The following is a 24146-nucleotide window of genomic DNA, read 5'->3' as shown; positions in this document are numbered from 1 at the left end:
TAGAGTTTAAAGTCATTAGGAGTACATTTAAGAGGGAAATCAGGAGGGCAAAAATGGGACATGAGATAACTTTGGCAAATAAGGTTAAGAAGAATCCAAAGGGATTTTATAAATACATTAAGGACAAAAGGAAGGACATGGTAGACACAGAAAATGGGGAAATACGTGGTGTCATCTTGAAAAATGGAGAAAGTGAGGACTGCAGATGCTGGAGATCAGAACTGAAAAATGTGTTGCTGGAAAGGCGCATCTTGAAAAATGTCCACTTTACAAAGAAGGATTTGCTGGAAGTCTTAAAATGCATGAAATGGATAAATCTCCAGGACTTGATCAGGTGTACCAGCGACATCTGTGGGAAACTAGGGAAGTGATTGTTGGGCCCCTAGCTGAGATATTTGTATCATCAGTAGTCACAAGTGAGGTGCCCGAAAACTGGAGGTGGCTAATGTGGTGCCACTGTTTAAGAAAGGTGGTAAGCAAATGTCAGGGAATTATAGACCGGTGAGCCTGACATTGGTGATGGGCAAGCTGTTGGAGGGAATCCTGAGGGACAGGATTTACATTCATTTGGAATGGCAAGAACTGATTAGGGATAGTCAGCATGGCTTTGTGCATGGGAAATCATGTCTCACTAATTTGATTGAGTTTTTAAAAGAAGTAACAAAGAGGATTGATGAGGGAAGATCAGTAGACATGATCTAAATGGACTTCAGTAAGGCATTCAAAAGGTTCCTCATGGTAGACTGGTTAGCTAGGTTAGATCACATGGAATGCGGTGGGAATTAGCCATCTGGGATATAGAACTAGCTCAAACGTAGAAGACAGAAGTGGTGGAGTGTTGCCTTTCAGAATGGACGCCTGTGACCAGTGGAGTGTCACAAGGATCGGTGCTGAGTCCACTGACTTTTATCATTTATATACATGATTTGGATGTGAACACAGGAGGTATGGTTACTAAGTTTGCAGATGACACCAAAATTGGAGGTGTAGTGGACCATGAAGAAGGTTACCTCAGAGTACAACAGAATCGTGATCAGATGGGCCAATGGGCTGAGGAGTGGCAGATGGAGTTTGATTAGATTCCCTACAGTGTGGAAACAGGCCCTTTGGCCCAACCAGTCCACACCAACCCTCCGAAGAGTAGCCCACCCAGACCCATTTCCCTCTGACTAATGCACTTACCACTATGGGCAATTCAGCACAGCCAATTCACCTGACCTTCACATCTTTGGACTGTGGGAGGAAACTGGAGCACTCGGAGGAATCCCGCACAGACACGGGGAGAATGTGCAAACTCCACACAGACAGATTTAATGTAGATAAATGTAAGGCCCTGTATTTTGGAAAGGTAAATCAGAGCAGGACTTATACACTTAATGATAAGGTCCTGGAGAGTGTTGCTGAAGCAAGGAACCTGGGAGTGCAAGTTCATAATTCCTTGAAAGTAGAGTTGCAGGTAGATAGAATATTGAAGGCAGCATTTGATATGTTTTTCTTTATTGGTCAGATCCTTGATTATCAGAATTGAGAGGTCATATAGCTGTATGAGGAGACATTGGTCAGGCCACCTTTGGATTATTGCATGAATTTCTGGTCTCCCTGCTATCGGAAGGATGTTGTGAAACTTGAAAGGGTTCAGAAAAGATTTACAAGGATGTTGCCAGTGTTGGAGGGTTTGAGCTGGGGCTGTTTTCCCTGGAGTGTTGGAGGCTGAGGGGAGACCTTATGGAGATTCAATGGCAGACGGTAGAATTTGAATTCTATTATAATCTGGAATTAAGAGTGTAATGTTGACCTTGAATCCATTGCTGATTTTCAGGAAAAGCCCATCTGGTTCACTAATGTCCTTTAGGGAAGGAAATCTGCCATCCTCATCTGGTCAGGTCTACATGTGACTCCAGACCCACAGCAATAATTTCTGCAAAATGAATCAATAAGTGCAGAAGTGTTAATTCTCATTTAAGCTAGTCTCTTCAGTAAAGGAGGCAACACAAGAATAACTGCATCATCAGTTTTCACATCCTTTGATCTATTTCCAGAAATTATTGCTCACTATCACTTTCTCAAGAACAATTAGAATTCAGCAATAAATGTTGGCCCAGTCAGTGATACTCACAACTCACAAAATAATTTAAAGTGAGCAAAGGAGAACTATCATTTTAAAATGAATAATCTATGTAAAATGATTATTCTCGGCTATATTTGGCATTGTGGTGTAACATGGCAAAATGAAATGGATTACACAAAGGTTCAGAAACAGTGTGTTGAATTTTCACTTCACATGTAACACAGGGCTGAAGATGGAGTACGTGCCAAGAAAAAAGTGGGATGTTGCTTTGACACATTCCCACCTTAAGGGAACTCTCCAGGTGGTCTAGTAAGTGGGTTGACTGCCTGCACCACAAAGGTGTTGCTGGTATTTCCCCAGAATTGAAAACCCTACACTTCAGTTGGTGGGTTTTAGGGATTAAAGAACACAACCTGAGCCAAGGTAACTCCTGTGGAAGGGTTTTCCCACCAGCCTGATGGTCCCACTGGCTCCATGACTTTATCTAATGTTTTCAATGCTGCTGAACGAGTCTCCAACTATCTCAGAAGCACTTGAGTTTGCTGGCCTGTCATTGCTGCAGGTCCTCTCCATGTGTATCCAATGTTGGGAACCCACCTTCCCTCCTGTAATAACTCAGGAAACGTGACGAGAAAGGAACATCTTTTGTTGTTGAATACCAAAACAGAGCCACTACACATGATATACATAGAACTGTCTATCCCAGACTGGGACTAGCCTTTAGATCCAATCTTGAGTTTGCTTTGTATGTTTTTATATCCAGAAATATTATAACACACAACTGAATGCTTTTTTTTTTCCAATTACAAAAGTAATATACTTTTTATTTCCCTATTAGTCATTACCAATAAATCACCTATGATGCCAATCAAATAATTACACACAAAGCCCCTTAAAGGATAATGCAAACTATTAGAGGGTGAGGGGAAGGTAGCGGGAGATGGAGGAGGTTAAATCAAAATGGAGTTTGACTTGGTCTGCTTTATTTTATCTTTCTCTTTTTTTTCTCTTACATCCAGAAATGCTATCATATTGCAAATGGTTTACACCACCAAATCACTGTGGTGTATTTAAACTATGAACCTGTAAAACGCTCGTGCTGACATTGCATATTTATTTGCAAAGCCTATATATGGGCAATTAAGACCATCAAAGTGAGGGTAGGGGTAGGGAGAGTGGGAAGGGGCTAAATCAAAATGGAGTTGGCGGGAGAAATAGATCACAAAGAATCTCCTGCAGTGATCACCTCTCTCTCAAGGTATTGAGAGTTTTGATGGATACTGCATGCTCCCACTCCATGGAAAGGTTGGTTTCATTTTTTTAAACCTATTTTTCTTATCAACTTGTTCAGAATGTTATTACACACCTATGGAGTAGAATTTTGGTTCACAGGTAGGCACTGAACCTCTGCATTACAAGAGGGTCTGGGGGTTGCTTCAGAAAGACTGCCAGCTAGGCAAGTCATTGTCTGTTATCAAAGGAACTCATACTCACTGAGCTCCAAAAGGAGATTATATAATGATTCTCCGTGAGTTTTGGAGGGTTATCACACCTCTTTAATTGGACAGTGAACACAGCGACAGATTACAATGAGTGGTTGCCATGGGACGTGGTGCATAGGAAAGAGGCAGTTGTGTGAGAAGACTTGTTAGGCCTCACGAAGAGAGATCTTCCATGATACATGATAATTTCCAGTAACAATCTGCCAGAGCTGAAAGGCCATCTTATGTACGATCACAAACCTGGTTATTCTGAGAGGAGGAATAATCAAGTTTTTTAACCCAGTCTTTGTCGGTTGCAATAAATGTTTTAGTTGCATTTCTAGCTTTCAGCTATCAAACAGCTACAAAATAAAGAAACCAATAATCAAGGCTTTCTTGAATTAAAAGAAACAGAATTTTATTTCAGACTAACCCCAAGAGAAAATAATCATATTGAACATCAAATACAAAAAAATGGTAAGTCAAAAGGAATTGGGGAGGGAAGGGTCTGGTATAAACAGACGCATAAAAACAAACGCAGTTTAGTATTCTTAGAATTGAAATTTGTAGAATCCTGAAGGTTTTGCTGAAGGTGGCTTTCCTAACTAAAACAGAAAATACTGGAGAAATTCAACAGGTCTAGCAGCCTCTGTGGAGAGAGGAAAATGGTCAGTGCTTTGAGTCCAATCTGGCTCTTCTTGGAATACATTTTGACGAAGAGTCATTTCAAACTCAAAACCTCAACACCATTTCTCTTTCCATGGATGCTGCCAGACTTGCGGAGTTTTAACAATATTTTTTTTAATTTCAGATTTCTAATGAGAAATTGCAGAAAATTGTGAATACAGCTCAGTCGATCGTGCAATCCAGCCTTCCGTTGACTCTGTCTATAATTCCTGCTGTCTCAGGAAAGCAGCCAACATAATCAAAGATCCCTTCCACCCCAGTTATACTCTCTTCCGTCCTCTTCCTTCGGGCAGACGATACAAAAATTTGAAAACGTATACTAACAACTTCAAGAACTGCTTCTTCCCTGCTGTTGTCAGACTTTTGAGCAGACCTCTCATATTTTAACATTGATATTTCTCTGCAGCTTCTCTGCAGCTGTGAACACTATATTCTGAATTCTGTGTGATTACCTTGATATACTTATATAAGGTATGATTTGCCTGGATAGCACGCAATTCTTTTCACTGTAATAATAAATCAAATCATTGACAGTATTTACTTTTATTTACTGTTTTGGCAAATTACTTTTTCACCAGCTTTGACTTTGAAGATTTGGACAAGCAGGGAGAGAACAAGCCTTATGAGGGCTGTTGTTAAGAATCTATATTATCTCTCTTCTCTGTCAAGCAAACTATTGTAAATGGTTCACTTGCATATTTTTGAGGCTAACACCATTGTCTTTCCAAGCTGAATTTTACAGGCAAAATTTTATCTCCTATTGTGAATTTAGCATGCAATTATGAGTTAAACAGGAGTCAAATTTCTTGATGCTGACTTAATTGTCTAGTATCAATGACTTTCAAAGAAATGGTAATTTTAATGCAGCTGGCTTTTGTATAAATTCCCTGCTCTTGCCTCAATATGTGATCAGATGATCAAAGCAGCTATTTTAGGTCGGTATTTGTTCTCTTTAAAAACTTAACACTTTAAGTATTAAAATCAGCTGATGGAAGTTGAACATTGAAAGTCTATGTTTACCATAATCATGACAGAGTTGAGAAAACAGGACCTGGCAGGAGAAATGCTTTTCAGCCATCCGGATAGTGTCCAGTCCACTATAGTTGATTTTACAGGAGTTTCATGAATGCAGAACTAGTTTCAAGAAGGATGTAAGTGTTTGGTAACATCTCCACATTGAATCAGTGATTGGATCTCTCACCAATGGTGGTGGCCTTTTCAAGAGAGGTGGCTGCCATCATATGGATAGTATTCAGCATTTTCCAGAGTTTCTCCTTCAATGTTTATTGGAAGTGGAATGTTTGGCTGACCAGGTCTCATTTCAGCAACAATCAATGAAAGATTTAAACTTTTATCAATGTGGCTTGCCAATCTGGTGCTGTGGGGACAATAACACCGCAGTTATCTGCAAACTACAGGTTATGTATACCTAAATAGGCTTTCATCTAGGTGGTATGTAAAATAATTACACCAAGGGCAGTTGATCTTTGATGAGGTGAATAGCTCCTTCCAGATAGATTGTGAAAAGTACAGGGGCTATTACACAGCCTTGCTTGACACTAGTCTAGAAATTGAAAGGGTCTGTTTCGGATCTACCATTTAAGACAACTGCAATGATATGATCATGAAGCAATCGCAAAACTGAGCTGATGTTTCTTGGAAACACAAAGCCTTTTTGGCCTCGGATTGTTATGTAAGGCAATGGAGGCTATTTGTTCTTCTTCCAGATCACATTGTTTGGCATGGTTTTTTGTGAACCAGTCCTGGTGATGATGCTACTCAAACCCAATGGTCTGGTCTCATACAGCTTGCTTTATTTAATCCCACTGTTCTGAAATTGTGTCTATCATGTGAAGTGTTTTCAGATTGGTTGTGATGTGATTTGAAATTCCTCTCTCTGGTTGGGTTGGTTTACGGCTGAGACATTGATCTTCTTCCTCTTGAAACTTTGCTTCTTGTGATGTCATTATGTTAGGCTGCTTCATAGAATCATAGACTCCCTACAGTTTGGAAACACGCCCTTTGGCCCAACAAATCCACACAACCCTCTGAAGAGTAACCCATCCAGACCCATTGCACCTCGCCTATATTTTCTTCTGACTAATGCACCTAACCTACACACCCCTGAACACTATGGGACAAGTTAGCATGGCTAATTCACCTAACCTGCACATCTTCGGACTGTGGGACGAAATTGGAGCACCCATAGGAAACCCACGCAGACATGGGGAAAACATGCAAACTCCACACAGTCGCCCAAGGCTGGAATTGAACCCGGGTCCCTGGCGCTGTGGGGCTAACCACTGAGCCACCGTGCTGCCCTGTGCTTTTTATCACTGATATAAAAGTTGATAATCCATTCATCAGGTATCAGTCCCTAGATAGACTGAGTGACATACAGGTCTGTAACATCTTTGACAGAGACATTGACACAATGACATAATTCAGGAGGTACCTGTGGTTTGATCTAGGATATTTCCTTATGGTTTTATATTTATTTTTCTGGTAGAAGATGGTGCTTGTAACAATCAGCCAAATTTTGTCAACAGGAATCCATTTGCATTGGCTTTTCCCATACTGTTTCCTAAATGTTCCTTTCTGGGTGTCAGTGTTTCAGCCAACCCTGGCATTAATAGTCCCAGAAGGAAGATCTTTTCTTTTTAGAGGACTTTAAAACACTTCCTTAATGTCTTCATCTGAATCAAGTGCTGGGCATAAATACTAATGACTAAGTTCGCTATGGCTGAATTGTAGGTGAAGTATTTCAAGTCTTTCATGTATACAATTAGAGGGCTCTCACAGTGGATCCATGATTCTTTTCCAGATGGTAAAACTAACCCGTAGATGTGAAGATCATGGTCAGTCTGGTTTTTCCAGTAAGTGTATCCTACTGCTTGTTCTGTCAACTGTTCGCCACCAGGAAGTGCAGTGATTTCATAGAGTCATACAGCATGGAAACAGACCCTACGGTCCTACCAATCCATACTGATCATAATCACATTGTGCTAGTTCCCCTGCCTGTGCTCAGCCCATATGCCTCCATACATATTTTATTCTTGTACTTACCAAAATGTCTTTTAAATATTAACTGTATCAGCATCCAACACTTCCTCTAACAATTCATTCCACACATGATCCACCCTCTGCGTAAAAAGTTGTCCCTCATGTTTTTTTAAAATCTTTATCCTCTCACCTTAAAAACATGACCCCTTGCTTTGAAATTGCCAACTCTGGGGAAAAGACACACCATTCACCTTATCTGTACCCCTCATGTTTTTATTAACTTCTATGAGGTCACCCCTCACCTCCAGTGAAAAAAGTCCCAGCCTATCCTTATAACTCAAACTCTCCATTCCCAGCATCATCCTGGTAAGTCTTTTCTAAACCCTCTCTAGCTTTAAAATATCCTTCCTAGAATAGGGCGACTAGAACTAGACAGAGTATTCCAGAAGAAGCCTCACCAATATCCTGTACAATGTCAACATGACATCCAAAATCCAGCAATGAGCAATGAAGATAATCATGCTAAATGCCCTCTTAACCACTCTGCCTACATATGATGCAAACCTCAAAGAATTATGTACATAAACTTTAGGTCTCACTGTTGATTGCAATTCGTTTTTCTGGATAGTCACTCTTGAGGCTACGGATGTTCTATAATTCCAAGGTGCACAATTTGGATATTTCTTTCTTTTTTTTGACCACAAAAACAGTGATCTCACTGGCTCACCAGCCAGGCCAAAATGTAACTGCCTATTTTTAGGATCTTTTCTAGCTTCCTCACATTTGCAGTGAACAGAAGGTATTCTGAAGATTGCAGCCCAAACAGAGATGCTGCTGTCCAAACATGCCTTGTTCCCATCAAAATGTGTCCATCAACCTTATTGCATCGATTGCCTATGTGGAGATTCTTGACTCAGTGGCAGAATGGGTTAAGGAAGACTGTGTCTCACATCGGCTGCGAAGGTAAGAGAAGGCTGCAGTGGCAAGTTGATGCCGGTCATCATGCATTGACACATCACTGAAATCTAACCACCAATCATCAAGATCATGCAAAAAATGGCATCACCCCAATGTCCGCCACATTTCCAAATGTTGAGCATAGACTTCTCTCAGTGTCCTTTTGACAATTCCTGTGGCGATGAAGAAGCAGATCAGCCATGTTCTTATTCAGTGATGGATCAGGCTCGAAGGTCCAAATGACCCTACTACTGCTCCGTACTCAATATTCATGCAGTGTGTGATTAATTCATAGTCCTTTTACAAAGCTGAAGGGTTAGTTCGCTGATACATTATAAGGTAAGGAAATCTGGCAGGCCAGCAAGAAGCTGGAATCAAGCTGTACAGTTACACAAAACCCTATAATTTGAAGACTTACGTTCCACAGCAACATACATAATGACCAGCACTGCAGTATACCAAGAAACAAGTCTACTCTCTCCAGTTTGCACTCGATTGCTCTTCTGATCCTCTTGGGTGTCAGTGAAGCATGAGTCAAAGATAAAGCTCTAACTCTAATCTCAATTCTCTGATCCATGCTCCTTGAAGGCAACGTTCTGTGCCAGAAACAGGCATATAATGTTGGCCCTGTAGTTTCAAACTACACTGTACACTTTCATCAGAAATAAACAAGAGTATATAAAAATTTAAAAGCTATGCATTTTAGTTTATGAAGATTAGAGGTACAGTTTTAAAAATGTGGCTCGTGTCCTTGTAGAATTTTACCGCACAGTAAATGGCCATTTGGCTCCTCATTTTCCATCGGTGGGAGAGGAAAATCATGTTAGTCTTAGACCAGTTAGTTCAATATCAATGATGTGAAAAAACTGTAAAATAATAATTCAGGAGAAAACTGACAGGCACTTGGAGAAGCATGGACTGAAAGGAGCTGCAGCATGAATTTCTTAAGGACAAATGGATTAGCTGGAGGCTGGCAATGTGATAGAATATTTTCCGCCTACTTTGGATGAGTGCTACTCCAATAAAAAGTGAAAATACAGGTCTGGCAACATCTGTGGACAGAGAAAGAGTTAATGTTTCAAGTCCAGTTCAAATCTTCTTGGAAAGGCAAACCCAACCCTTAGCATCCACAATCTATTCCAGAGTCAGGCAAAGAAGTGGCTCCTAAATCCACCCCAGCCAGAACAGGGAATGAATCCTGTGTTGTTGGCATCAAACTGATCCTCAACCGCCTCCCAGAAAACTGAGCCAATAGGCCACTGAGGGAGTCCACCTTGCTAAGGTAACATGTATGTATGTTGTAGTCCAAAGCTATGGATAGTAATGGCAGAGGCTCCAATTGCCTTTCCATCACCTGGACTCACAAAATATTTATAGCACACAAAGTGAGCTCCTGAACCATTGTGTTCTAACCACCTCAACAGATCTTCTGGTTCAGAGGCAGGAGTGTTATCTGTTGCACTACAAGGCCTCAGATTAAATTTACCATGATTTAGAAAACAGAGGTTTATATTCACAGATGTAGAGACTGTACAGTGTATTAGAGTTCACCATTAGGTTTGTTGCTGTTATTGAAATATATTTACAATGTGGAGATGGGGCTACAGAACTCAATCCCAAATTTGTGATAGACACAAAACCTGAAAATGCAACAGAAGGTGAGGAAGATAGTAATAGACTTGAAGAGGATAGAGGCAAGCTGGTTAAATGATTGGACATATATCAGATTCAGTTCAATGCAAGAAGCAGGAGGCAATTCATTTAGTCAAAGGAATGAGGAGAGACGATACATTATGCAGTTTTAAAGGAGGCAGATGACCAGAAAAACCTGGGAGTTTTTGTGAACAAACCTTAAAATGTGGCAGAGCAGGTGAAGAAAGCAGTTAAAGCTTAAAAGTACCGACACCAGGAAGTTATATTAAAATGATAACGTAATACAATAATTCATCCCTAACTGGAGAACAGAGTCCAATACAAGGGGTTACATTTTAGGATGGATGTAAAAGCTTTAGTGAGGATAAAAAAAAGTGATATATTTGAGTGGTTGGAAGGATGATGATTTACAATAATAAAGAGAGACTGGAGTAGTTGGAGTTGCTCTCCTTAAAGCAGAAAAGTTAAGATTTAACAGAGATTTATAAATTATTAAGGGTTTACATAGAGCAGATAAATTATTTCCAATAGTGGAAAAGTCAATAATCAAAGGATGATTTTTGTTTTGGGATTTGGAGAAAAGGACCGGGAACAACATGAAGAAAATAATTCTTATGCATCAAGTTGTGAAGAGTTTCAATAGTAATCTTCCAAATGAGCTTGGATAAAACAGGAGAAAACAAAATATTGGATGAAAATCGTTTGAGCTTCCCTGTGAGGCTGTCTGTGCCACAATCATCAGAATGATTCTCATCTAAAAAACAGATTTCCAGAATCTTACATGGTTTCATGCAGTTTTTGAGCAAAGTAAAATGTAATTCTGCAAGTACAAATTCACCCCACAAACTTATATATATGTGTGTGTGTGTGGGGGGGGGGGGGGAGGAGGAGGAGGGTGGGGGGGTTGCGGGGAGGGAGGTTAGCCAACATTGTCTGTCTCATACGCTGCAAGCAAGAATGCCGAGGCATGGTACGTTGGCGAGACCAAGCAGAGGCTACGGCAATAAATGAATGGACACCACACAACAGTCAACAATCAGGAGTGTTCTCTCCCAGTCAGAGAACACTTCAGCGGTCCGGGACATTCGATTCAGACCTTTGGGTCTCCATCCTTTGGGACAGGCAACAACGAAAAGTGGCTGAGCAGAGGCTGATAGCTAAGTTCGGTACCCATGAAGATGGCCTCAACATGGACCTTGGGTTCATGTTATACTACAGGTGACCCCATTGCACTATACACACACACACAGACGCACACTCAGGGTCTCTCCCACACACACCCTCTCACAGACTTATACCCCTTTACACTCACATACAGAGTCTCTCACAGACGGTCATAACCGCAACCCCTCCCCGCACCCCCCCTCTCACCACCCCCACATACATACATACACACACAGTTTGTGGGGTGAATTTGTACTTGCAGAATTACATTTTAATTTGCTCAAAAACTGCATAAATCCATGTAAGATTCTGGAAATCTGTTTTTTAGATTAGAATCAATCTGACCATTGTGGCACAGGCAGCCTCACAGGGAAGCTCACACCTTCAATACATTATCTTGGCCGTTAAAACTCACTTGAGAATGTAACTTTTAACATAGGTTTTGCGATTTTCATATGCAAGAACTGAAACCAACATGGTCATTCTAAAAGATGAGAGACTTAACAAACAATCCACGTCTTTTTCAATATATAATTTCAGTTATATCACACTGTAAACGTTTGCTATAAATTCTGTGTCATAGAGATGTACAGCATGGAACAGACCCTTCGGTCCAACCTGTCCATGTTTCCTGCAATCTTATTCTGCACAACCACCTGATGAAGGAGCAGAGCTCAAAAAGCTAGTGCTTCCAAATAAACCTGTTGGACTATGACCTGGTGTTGTGTGATTTTTAACTTTGCACACTCTCGTCAAACACTGGCACCTCCACATCATGAATAGGAAAGGTTTAGAGGGATATGGGCTAAATGCAGTCAAGTGGGAACTGGTCGAGTTTGAGAAATTTGGTCAGCATGGACAAGTTGGACCGAAGGTTCTGTTTCTGAGTTGTGTGACTCTATGACTCTGTTTGTGGAAATAGCGAGTGAGCAAGGGTAACTGGATTGCTAAACAAAAACTGAAAGAACTGTGGATGCTGTAAATCAGAAACAAAACAGAAATTGCTGGAAAAACCCAGCAGGTCTGGCAGCAACTGCGAAGAGAAATTAGAGTTAACGTTTCAGATCCGGTGGCCCTTCCTCAGAACTGATGGTAGCTAGGAAAATGCTGGTTTATATGCAGAATGTAGTGTGGGGAAGGAGGAAGGGAGTAAGGAGTAAACAATAGGTAGGGAGAGAGCCCAAAGAGAGAGAAGAACAGTTGGACAGACAAAGGAGTGGATAAAAATCTGTCAAGGAGAGTGAATAGCTGTTAAATGGAGACTTTTAGTGACTAACAATAGGTAGTGCATAATGGCAGACTATGTGATAACAAGGTCTGGTGTGTGGGGTAGGTGGATAGGACATGGAAGACTTCAGGCCCTAAAATTATTGAACTCGATATTGAGTCTGGAGGGCTGCAGGGTGTACAAGCAGAAAGTGAGGTGTTGTTCAGTGAGCTGAGCTTCACTGGAACACTACAGCAAGCCTGAGACAGAAATGTTGGCCAGGGAACAGGGTGGTTTAAGAGGCAAGCAACTGGAAGGTCAGTTTCTTCACTCCCAACACGCCCCCATAGACCCACAGCACCTTCCCCTACACCTACCCATTTACCTCCTCCCTCCTCAGTATCCAATGGCTCAAACATTCCTTCTAGGTGAAGCATCACTTCACCTGCACTTCTCACAATCTACCAACTGCATTCACTGCTCACAATGTAGTCTCCTCTACATTGGGGAAACGATGTGTAGACTGGTTGACCACTTTGCAGAGCATTTACATTACATGTGCAAAAAGACCCTGAGCTTCCAGTTGCCTGCCACTTTAACACGCCACCCTGTTCCCTGGCCAATATCTCTGTCTCAGGTTGGCTGCATTGTTCCAGTGAAGCTCAGCGCAAGCTGGTAAAACAGCATCTCATTTCTACCTGGGAGCCCTGCAGCACTCTGGACTTAAATCAAATTCAATAATTTATGGACCTGAACTCTCCCATGTCCTATCCCCCTACCCCACACACCAGGCCTTGTTATCACATAGTCTGCCATTACGCACTACCTATTGTTCGCCACTAACAGCTCCCATTAACAGCTATTCAGTCTTCTACCCAGATTGTTATCCACTCATTATCTGTCCAACTATTCTTCTCTCTCTTTGGACTCTATGTTCGGCTATTGTTTACTATTTGCCCCCTCCTCACACCGTATCTTCTGCATATAAACCAACATTTTCCTGCTACCATCAGTTCTGAGGAAGGGTCACCAGATCTGAAATGTTAACTTTGATTTCTTCTCACAGATGCTGATGAGCTTTTCTGGCAACTTCTGTTTTATAACTGGATTGCTCTTCAAAGAAGCCAGGGTGGAGTTGAGGTGCCAAATAGCATTCTTCATTGCTGTCCTATTCAATTATTTGATGCTGGCTCCTTCAGTGATCCATTAGTCCTTTTCCTCCACTCTTTTTATATAATTAAATATATTTAATGTAAAGGCATTATGCTTAACACATCTTCAGTTTTTGAAGGCAATTTTGAATAGATGCTTTTGGTGCAGAGCCTGCACTCATAAAATCAACTCTTTGAAATTTAATTTTGTTACGCATTGTCTATTGTTCTAGAAACTCATCTACAAGCATTCAGAAACAACAAGCTGCCATGAGTCACAACTCATTCTTAGTAAAAACACAAAAAAACTCAAACATCTATTCACAATTCATTGGTATGTTAAAGTACAAGAGATTAGCAAATATTGTTAGTCCTGTTACCAAATGTAAATATAATGATCAAAGTCGAAATTGGATTATAAACTACTTTTGAGAACTATCATTGCAATCAAACATAGGAACGGAACAGCAATTCATCATTCAGATTCTGAAGACAGCTCCAACATTGAATTAGATCATGAATAATGATTTGTTAGATTTAGATTTTATTGTCACATGTAATCAAGTACAGAAGTACAATGAAAAGTGTATAATCTCAGGCACTTTAGGTGCTGCCTTAGGTACAAAGGTATCTAGGTAAAAAAACCTAGGTACAAAGTAGTACAAGACAGAAACAAAGTTTAAAAATTTAAGTATTAAGGACCTGCATAGAATAAGTAGATAAATATAAAGTAAGGTAATAGTTAACATTCAAGTCTTCCTTAATATAAACTTGAAAAGTAAATGTATTTGCCCTTCATTACTTCTTGTTTTTTGATACTCTTACTTCAAAACGTTAACTGCTCAGTCTTGAAGGAATTGAAGGAAAAAGTTATACACTACATTCTCCTCTTCAGCTGAGTCACTCTACAGATCTTTGCTGAGAATGCACAGTAGAAATGGAAGGGGTATGAGTTCCTGCACAGTTCAAACAAGCAAATATGTGTGAAGTGAAACAGAAACCAAAAGGAATAGATTGTGCATGCATTCATTGAGATGTTGCATGTGGAACTGAGTCACACACACTGCAGCGTAAAGTTTAACTGGCTCATAGTCATGCATAACACCAATACCTCAATCAGGTCCCATAATGTATTGAACTCTGATCTGAAGAATAATTCACACTGACTATGATGGTAAAGGGTTAGTGATTGGTCTATGTGAAACTGAGCAGAAGCCTTCTCTGGCCAAGTATCTGAATGCTTTAGACATGAAAATGAATCATTACATTGATGCTGATTCCAAGGTTGCAGGGCTAAATAGCTGTGGATAATAAAAGCTACAGAGAATTAATGAGCTACGTGCCATATGTATGGAATGCACTATATTATTCAAGGCTACAAATTTCTTGAACATGACTGAGTGAGGAAAAGGAATGGATCAAGCATGATGGACCTCAATATGTTAAAGGTGGCTGGAGGGCAGGCTTTCACTTAAGACAGGAACAGACTGATAGGGCAACTAGGGCAATTTCCCAAAAGAATAAAAACTGGCTCCTGCTCCTTGTTTGTGGATCTATTCTTCAATACAAAATAGATGACCAGCTAGAAGCAGCACCTAGAGATGAAAATCATGGTCTTCAGCTGTTAATGTCGCACAGTGAGCAAGGCCATTTAAGAGGGCAGTTAAAAACCAATGTTGCTGTGGGTCTGGAAACAGAGGTATGATGTCTCCCAGGCATTATTGATATGTTGGGCATTGGTTTCTAAATTTGGGTTCATTGCAACTGTTTGATGACCAAAATTTCGTGTATCAAGGTCCAACCTCGATACCATGTGTCTTTGTTAATTTGTAAAAACAGTTCTATCATTTCCATTGATGCAACCTTGAGCAATTCAAATCAGCAGTGAGCCGTTTTGGTGAAATCTTACTGAGGTCTCACCAAAGTGGCTTCTGGTGAGATTTGTGGCAGAATTGAGTGAGATTTCCAGTGAGCCTTCTTCAATATCTGGAGCAACAGGCTCTATCTTTTAAGAATCTACCAAGCGGTATGCTAAGTTTCTCACTAAGCAGTGGTGAGTTGGAAATCAGGGGTATTATAATTATACAATTCATTATTAATGTTGCAACACACATTATTAATACCTGCTTCCTATCTTACCAAATGCAATGAACAAATGAGAGGTTGAGAATTGTCACCAGAGAGGTCAGACCTGGCAACTTCAGTTCTCTAATGGCTGCAAGGAGCCTCTATGCTACTCAGCACCAAACAGCACCTCAGAATATGATCCATGGCCATAGGTCACTTATACCCATTGCTCCTGGACATTCAATATTTGTTCAGGCATCAATTACTGATCAAAGATGGATTGGACCATGCCATTGGGTTCTTGCAAATCTAACATTGTCATCTCAGTGATGGAGGAGTTGCCAGCAATGACTTAAAAGAAGGCCAATGTTAGCAAAAAGCATCCCAACACTTGTGGAACTTCCCAGGGTTTTGCAGGAAAAGAGGAATATTGTTCCATTATGTCTCATGTAAGATTGAGTATTGAATTCAATATTTTGTGGTTGATGTGAGTCTGGGATGGGAAGGGAGTCAGAGTGCAGAAGACACTCCCTTTTTGATATAATACATTAGCTACTCAACCAGAATGGCACCTTCACCAAACTGGTGCACATGCTATATCCAAGGTCATGGCGAAGCAGATGATTGAGCTCCCGGTGATGTGGTTCCACAGGAGTGGAGGACGGTCTAAAGGAAGGGACACTTCAGTACAGCCCAAACAATGTGCCACATTACTCTGGTTTCCTCTATTGTATACAATTGGAATGAGGTAATATGTTGGAGCTGAGAGCTGGGAAGACAGGAACAGACATGAGGAAAAATTTAAGAACATTAAACTGGAAGATGCTCTCCTTATGCATGACAGAGCATCAGGGTCTGCAAGCCTAACAGGAGCTCATTAACATTAATTTCTATGAGATGTGAAGGGTGTACAGAAACCAAATAGTCATTGGTCATCATGCTTGCATTGGGGGTGAGTGCACTGCAGTCTTAATTCATTTCACTCATGTTCTCTTTTTCTGGCTGTGAATAATACTTCCATTTGGAATTGTCAAATCGTTTGTCTGTCTATAATGTTCCCTAAAGGGACAATAAGAAAATGTGGAAGTCCATTTGGAAATGGAGGATGAATAGCAGTGACCTAGAGAGGGTGTTAAGAACATGATATAGCTAAGCACCAGTAAAGTGTGTAGTCTGATGGTTAAACAGTAATCAAGCTGAGAATGGGGTTGAATATGTAAGGGACTGGCAGCCACAACAGCTCCATGCTGTGAGCAGTGTGGTTAGGGCTTTTGCCCGAAACATCAATTTCGAAGCTCCTTGGATGCTGCCTGAACTGCTGTGCTCTTTCAGCACCAATAATCCAGAATTTGTAACTGCTGTGCCATGTCATTGCCAGTGTCCGCTGACATGGATTACCAATGCTTGTTTGGGTAAAAAGCAGCCTTTTAAATATGATTTGGATGCAAAGCGGTTTATTTTAATGGAGTGGTGGTGTCCCAGAAACGTTGCATAATGATGGGAATAAATATAATTATTTGAAATGACTTAGGGTTGGGTGGGTAGTTAATGGAGTGTGATCAGTAAGAAATGGTGAGAAATCTTGCTAGATTTTGCGGCAAGTATCTCTCCAAAAAAAAATCATTGCAGCTCCTTTTTAGCCAAAGAAGCATAACGTGCAGCCTTTTTTTTAACTTCAGTTGATATATAGCATAGTAATCAACAGAGATAATAATACTTGGTGTTAAAATAAATTCCATAATTGACACTACAAGGCAAGGCAAGTCATTTCAACTTATTTGGATCATTTGTGAAGTAAGATTGCAATATTGTATGCTATTCTGGGAACAATCTTCAGAAACATTGTGGATTTGAAGAAAGTTCAATGTTGAATCACATTGATGTTTTAGCACTAGTCACTCTAAGCCATCAAGACAAATCTTAATGATGGATTTTCTTGCTTCCATCATGTCAAAAAAGAGACAGGTATATTTAATCTGACAGATAAGATCAGATTCCAGATCCCAACTGGTTTCTGGGATATGGGATTTAATGGACTTAGGATAAGGGTGTAATAATGAGCCTGAAGGCAATCCTTGCCAACTCCATTGTGAGAATGGGTAATTTATGTGCCATAGAGCCAGGTCCTTTAGTAGGTGGCCATGGTTCATAGACCTAGAAATCTTTTGATAGATAATTTCAAAAGCAGTTGGTCATTTTGCATGTCATAACATAATGGTGTCTGAAAAGCTCAATACATTTTACAAATAATGATTGCTGAAATGACTTTGTTCAGAAACAGTAAGTGGCCATTAAATTAACCAGCATTGTTCAAGTACTTTATCCAGAGTAAAAAAAATACTCTTACACATTCAACAGTATTGAGATTCAGATTTTAAAGTTTCAATTTTCCCTTGTGATCTACTTTCTTTCTTTGAGTGATAGCCCAACCATCTACTGAGACTTTGTAGGAGTAGAACAGATAAAATCTGTTCTAATATTCCAAATGTTTTTAATGAATTCAGCTCTGGAAGCTTTTTTGACAGTGCTGTGCAATGGAATCCAATTATGAATCCTTGCCTCAACATTAAATCCCATAAATTCATTCAGTTCAGTAAAGGTAGTAAGTGTGAAATAAACTTTGGTGGGATGACATTGAGTAGTGAGAAGTTGACACCTAAAATCCTGGTGCAGGATGGGACCAATGCCAAGTGAAAGTAACTCAGGTATGCCATGAGGGTAAGGTGCAAAATTGTGACACAAGGAAATGGCTGAATTTGCAATTTTCAGCACAGCATTGAAAACCTGGGCATTAGAATTAAAAGCTTTGATTATATGCAACAATCTAACAAGGACATGGTTCAGCTTTGGTTAATTAATTCTTTTGAAGTAAGTAGACGATTTAATTTGAATTGCACATGCAATGCTGGATAATTAAGTTTGAAAATAACATTGTAGATCAAGAGAAAGGTGAAAGGTTTATGATAATTTTCTTTCCTTAGAGCTTTTACATTTTGAACAGAAGCAGTTAATAATATTTTGATTGGTTTCTTTTTTAAGAAAAAAGTGCTGGGTAAATATTTAAGAAAAGAATTAAAAGTTGTCAGACACAGTCAAATATGTTTTATAATATGATGGTACTATGTGATTGGAAGCATAGGTGTTTCATCTATTGAAATACAGTTCAAAAATAATCGATGTATAACTTAAGCTTGAACTTATATCCTGTAAGTCCATTTGATTATCTGTGAGATAATTGTCAAAAGCTTGTTTTTTTTTAAAATGCTGTCAATGATTGGTGGCTAGCCTCAGAAAAATATGGAAAGTGATTGTACGTGTTCAAATGTATGTGTGGTGTGGGTAGGACATGTGGAATAGTTTTTCTTCTTCACATGTTTTGTTACCTCATCAAAGCAGTCAAAATATTACAAATTTGTGAGTTCAGTATGAAAGTGGGGATTGATTTTGGGTTTTCCAAGAATTGCAGCATACATTTAATAAGTGACAAAGAAGCTCAGTGGATTTCCGTTCCTCAACCACATTGATTTGGCATAACGTTATTACAATTTTGAAGTCTACTTTTGAGGCTATTCCCTAATTGTTTGATTCTTTGTGACTTCAAAGTTGAAAAAATAATCTATTGGCTTTTTCACTCATTGAGGTGGCTTTAGGTCAACTGACATCTAACAGTCAACTCTGAAAACTCTGCTCACATTTGACAGTTATACCAAATTATTCCTGATGAAGGGCTTTTGCCCGAAACATCGATTTTCCTGCTCCTCGGATGCTGCCTGAACTGCTGTGCTTTTCCAGCGCCACTCTAATCCAGAATCTGGTTTCCAGCATCTGCAGCCATTGTTTTGACCCAATTTTAAGACAAGTCAATGCTAGCATTTGAGTTCTGAGGAAAGGTCACTTGACCTGAAACATTAACTCTGATTTCTCTCCAAAAATATTGCCAGACCTGCTGAATTTTTCCAGCAGTTTCTGTTTTTGTTTCTAATTTACAACATTTTCAATTCTTTTATTTAAAAAAAAATACATTTCCCTTATCTCCCAATGTTAATGATCATTAAAATTGTCCAGGAGCTGAATACATATCCAGATCTTTGCCAAAAAATAAGTTTTTTCTTGGGTCATTTATTTTCTATCTATCAGGTGTTGTTGAAATTCATGCATTAGATTTTGAGATTAGATTAGATTACCTACAGTGTAGAAAACAGGCCCTACGGCCCAACAAGTCCACACTGACCCTCCGAAGAGCAACCCACCCAGACCATTTCCCTACATTGACCCCTTCACCTAACACTACGGACAATTTAGCATGGCTAATTCACCTAACCTGCACATTTTTGGACTGTGGGAGGAAACCGGAGCACCTGGAGGAAACCCATGCAGACACAGGGAGAATATGCAAACTCCACACAGACAGTTGCTTGAGGCAGAGAATTGAACCCAGGTCTCTGGTGCTTTGAGGCAGCAGTGCTAACCACTGTGCCACCATGCCGCCCAAGATGCATTATTTACAAACTGGAGATTATTCTGGAAATGTTATCTCGTTTGATGCCGATATAACTCAGTAGTTTTTAAGCGTAGCATTTTCAATGTTGATGCAACTTTTCTGGTTATGAATGCTGAGTAAATGAAGACTTCTGCAACTCAACCCTTTTTTGACCATATCTTTCCATCCCACCTGAAATATCAAAGGATCAGAGACATGAATGGGAAGAGAATCAGACACAAGAAAAGGTGGATGATTGAAGGCACACCAACATTTTACCACAATAGCTGCCATAATCAGATTAAGTTTTGAAGGTCCAAGTCTTTCAATAAAAGTGATTAGGTGAATAGGTAAATGTCTAATTGCGTGTGTGAGGTGGGTAAAGTAGATAAAGTGATTACGCCAGTGCGATGATATTGCTTTGGTGGGTGAATGAGTAGTTAGGTCTGGGAGCCAGTCAGATAGTTAGATGTGGAGATAATTGATTGGAGGTTAGTTGACAGATTAAAAAGGTAGGAGTAAGTGAGGACTGCAGATGCTGAATATCAGAGTCAAAAAATGTGGTACTGAAAAAGCACAGCAGGTCAGGCAGCATCAAAGGGGTAGGAGAATCAACTTTTTGGGCATTAATCCTTCATCAGGAAGGTCGTTGAATTAGCTCTGGCAATATTTGGGTTGCATCAGAGTGCAACATTGAAAAACTACTGATTTACATTGGCATCAAACTAGATTACATTTCCAGAATAATCATACAGCCAAGTCCCATGTATCTGGCTGAAGTTTCTGTACAGAGTTCAGGGTTTGTGAGGTATGTGGAGTTCCAGGGAACTCAGTTGATTAGAAGTTTAAACTTCCTGAGCGATTAAGCTACGTGCCACTGTGTCAGGGCTTTTGCAAGGTCCTGAAATGCATCTTCCAATTTACAACCCATCTGAGATGATCTGGAGATTGGAAGATTTGGGCCACCACCTCCTCCCACATTCACTTGCCATGGTAATAAGGTTGGAGGTAGGATCACAGCAAATTGATCAGCTGGCTTTGTTTGCTTGCTATCAGATATGCTCATTGTGAAGTATGGTCTGTGTCAAAGAGATGATGGCAGCCATAGATATTAGAATATTCTAGGGTTTTGCAGAGTGGAGTAAATTAGGGGTGGAAAAATGCTCGTTGCAGTGGCCCATGGAGTTAGAATGAAGTGGAAAAAGAGCATATTTCATTGTGGAGCCTGGGGAGGAAGTAAGTAAATGAACATTTCCGTCGAGACCTGTGACAATCCAGGCTAAGCACCAGAGAAACTGACTACAACTTGGATGTCTTCATATTATGAGTATGTCCCTGCTTACAGCATCTGAATTTGTTATTATTTATGAACTGCAATGAAATTAGTTCATTTTCTTAGTCTTAGGGTCACAGAGATGTATAGCACAGGAACAGACCCTTCGGTTCAACCTGTCCATGCCAACCAGATATCCCAACCCAATCTGGTCCCACCTGCCAGCACCCGGACCATATCCCTCCAAACCCTTCTTATATGCCCATCCCAATGTCTTTTAAAATGTTGCAATTGTTCTGGCCTCCACCACTTCCTCTGGCAGCCCATTCCACACATGCAACACTCTCTGCGAGAGAGTTGCCCCTTATGTCTCTTTTATATTGTCCCCTCTCACCCTAAACCTATGCTCCCCCACCCCAGGGAAAATACTTTGTCTATTTATCCTATCCATGCCCCTCATGATTTTATAAACCTCTATAAGGTCACCCCTCAGCCTCCGATGCTCCAGAGAAAACAGCCCTAGCCTATTCAACCTCTCCTTATAGCTCAAATCCTCCAACCCTGGTAATATCCTTGTAAATCTTTTCTGAACCCTTTCAGGTGTCACAACATCCTTCCGATAGGAAGGAGACCAAAAGTGCACGCAATATTCCAAAGTTGGCCTAACCAATGTCCTGTACAGCCCGCAACATTACTGCCCAACTCCTACACTCAATGATCTGACCAATAAAGGAAAGCATACCAAGTGCCTTCTTCATTATGCTATCTAACTGTGAAGCCATTTTCAAGGAGCTATGAACCTCCACTCCAAGGTTTCTTTGTTCAGCAACATTACTAGAACCTTACTATTAAGTGTATAAGCCCTGCTAAGATTTACTTTCCCAAAATGCAGCACCTCACACATATCCAACTTAAACTCCATCTGCCACTTCTCAGCCCATTGGCCCATCTGATCAAGATTCTGTTGTAATCGGAGGTAACCATCTTCGCTGTCCACTACACCTCCAATTTTGGTGTCATCTGCAAACTTACTAACTATACCTCTTATGCTCACATCCAAATCATTCATATAAATGACAAAAGTAGTGGACCCAGCACCGATCCTTATGGCACTCCACAGGTCACAGGGCTCCAATCTGAAAAACAACCCTCCACAACCACCACCATCTCTCTTCTACCTTTGATACAGTTCTGTATCCAAATGGCTAGTTCTCCCTGTATCCCATGAGATCTAACCTTGCTAACCAGTTTCCCATGAGGACCCTTGTCAAACGCCTTACTGAAGTCCATATAGATCACATCTAGCACTCTGCACTCATCAATCCTCTTTGTTGCTTCTTCAAAATACTCAATCAGATTTGTGAGACATGATTTTCCACACACAAAGCCATGCTGACTATCCCTAATCAGTCCTTGCCTTTCTTCGTTATACTCTTTTCTTCACCCGAGAATATTCAATGATTTCAACTGGAAAACAAATTAGGCAAGATTTAACACAGGCCAGGATTCATTATTGTCACTTCATTCCTTTGGCAAACACATTAGAACCATACCAAAATTGTAGTATAGAAAGAGACCATTCAGCTCATTATGTCCACACAAGCTGAATAACCTAGCCAATCATTCTAATCCCCACTTCTCAACAGCTAGTCTCTTGCCTCGGAGGTTACAGAATTCCAGGTGAAGTTTTGGTTTCCCTTCAAATGGTTTCTGTCTCAGTCATCAAATATGCAGTGGATTCAGAACTTTATTACTCTTAGGTTTCCTGTAACCCTCAAACCAATCACCTTCAACTTGTGAGCTGACCCCTGGTAATTGACCATTTGATAGGAAAGTAGGTATTCCTTGTCGACTCTGTCCAAACACTTCATTATTTTGTATAACTCAGATGAGACTGGAAGATATGGTCAAAGAAAGGGTTGAGTTGCAGAAATTGTCATGTATTCAGCATTCATAACCAGAAGAGTGGTATCAACATAGAAAGCAAATGGCCCAAGAAAAACTGTTCTTTTTTTCACAAAGATGTGGATATGTATTCAGTTCCTGGAGCATCCTTTGAGGGAAAGCAATCCTCACTTATTGAATCTTTCCTCATAGTTACGCTTTTGAAGCTCTGGCAACGTTCTTGTAGATCTCCTTTGTATTTTCTCTCAAACAATTATGGTTGAAACTTTATTGCTGGAACAGCACAGCAGGTCAGGCAGCATCCAGGGAACAGGAGATTCGACGTTTCGGGCACAGGCCCTTCTTCAGGAATGAGCAGAGAGTGTTCAGCAGGAGAAGATAAAAGGTAGGGAGGAGGGACTTGGAGGAGGGGCGTTGGAAATGTGATAGGTGGAAAGAGGTCAAGGTGAGGGTGATAGGTCGGAGTAGGATGGAGGCGGAGAGGTCAAGAAGAAGACTGCAGGTCAGGAAGGCGGTGCCGGGCTGGAGGGATTCGGCTGAGACAAGGTGGGGGGAGGGGGGATGAAGAAACTGGTGAAGTCCAAGTTCATCCCCTGTGGTTGGAGGGTTCCCAGTCGGAAGATAAGACGCTCCTCCTCCGACCGTCGCGTTGTTGTGGTTTGGCGGTGGATGAGTCCAATGACCTGCATATCCTCGGTGGAGTGGGAGGGGGAGTTATATTTCCCTCCCCTCCCCTATCAGCTTTCCGTAGAGACCACTCCCTCCGCGACTCCCTTGTCAGATCCACACCCCCCACCGACCCAACCTCCACTCCCGGCACCTTCCCTTGCAACCGCAGGAGGTGCAACACTTGCGCCCACACCTCCCCCCTCACTTCTCTCCAAGGCCCCAAAGGAAACTTCCATATCCGCCACTGATTCACCTGCACCTCCACCCACATCATCCACTGCATCCGCTGCAGCCGGTGTGGCCTCCTCTATATTGGGGAGACAGGCCGCCTACTTGCGGAGCGATTCAGAGAGCACTCTGGGCCACCCGGACGAACCAACC

This window comes from Chiloscyllium plagiosum, unplaced genomic scaffold (genome assembly GCF_037043375.1).
Source record: "Chiloscyllium plagiosum isolate Xiang-an unplaced genomic scaffold, Cpla_swu_hap1 HiC_scaffold_22, whole genome shotgun sequence".
NCBI lineage: Eukaryota > Metazoa > Chordata > Chondrichthyes > Orectolobiformes > Hemiscylliidae > Chiloscyllium > Chiloscyllium plagiosum.
This window is presented reverse-complemented; position numbering follows the sequence as displayed.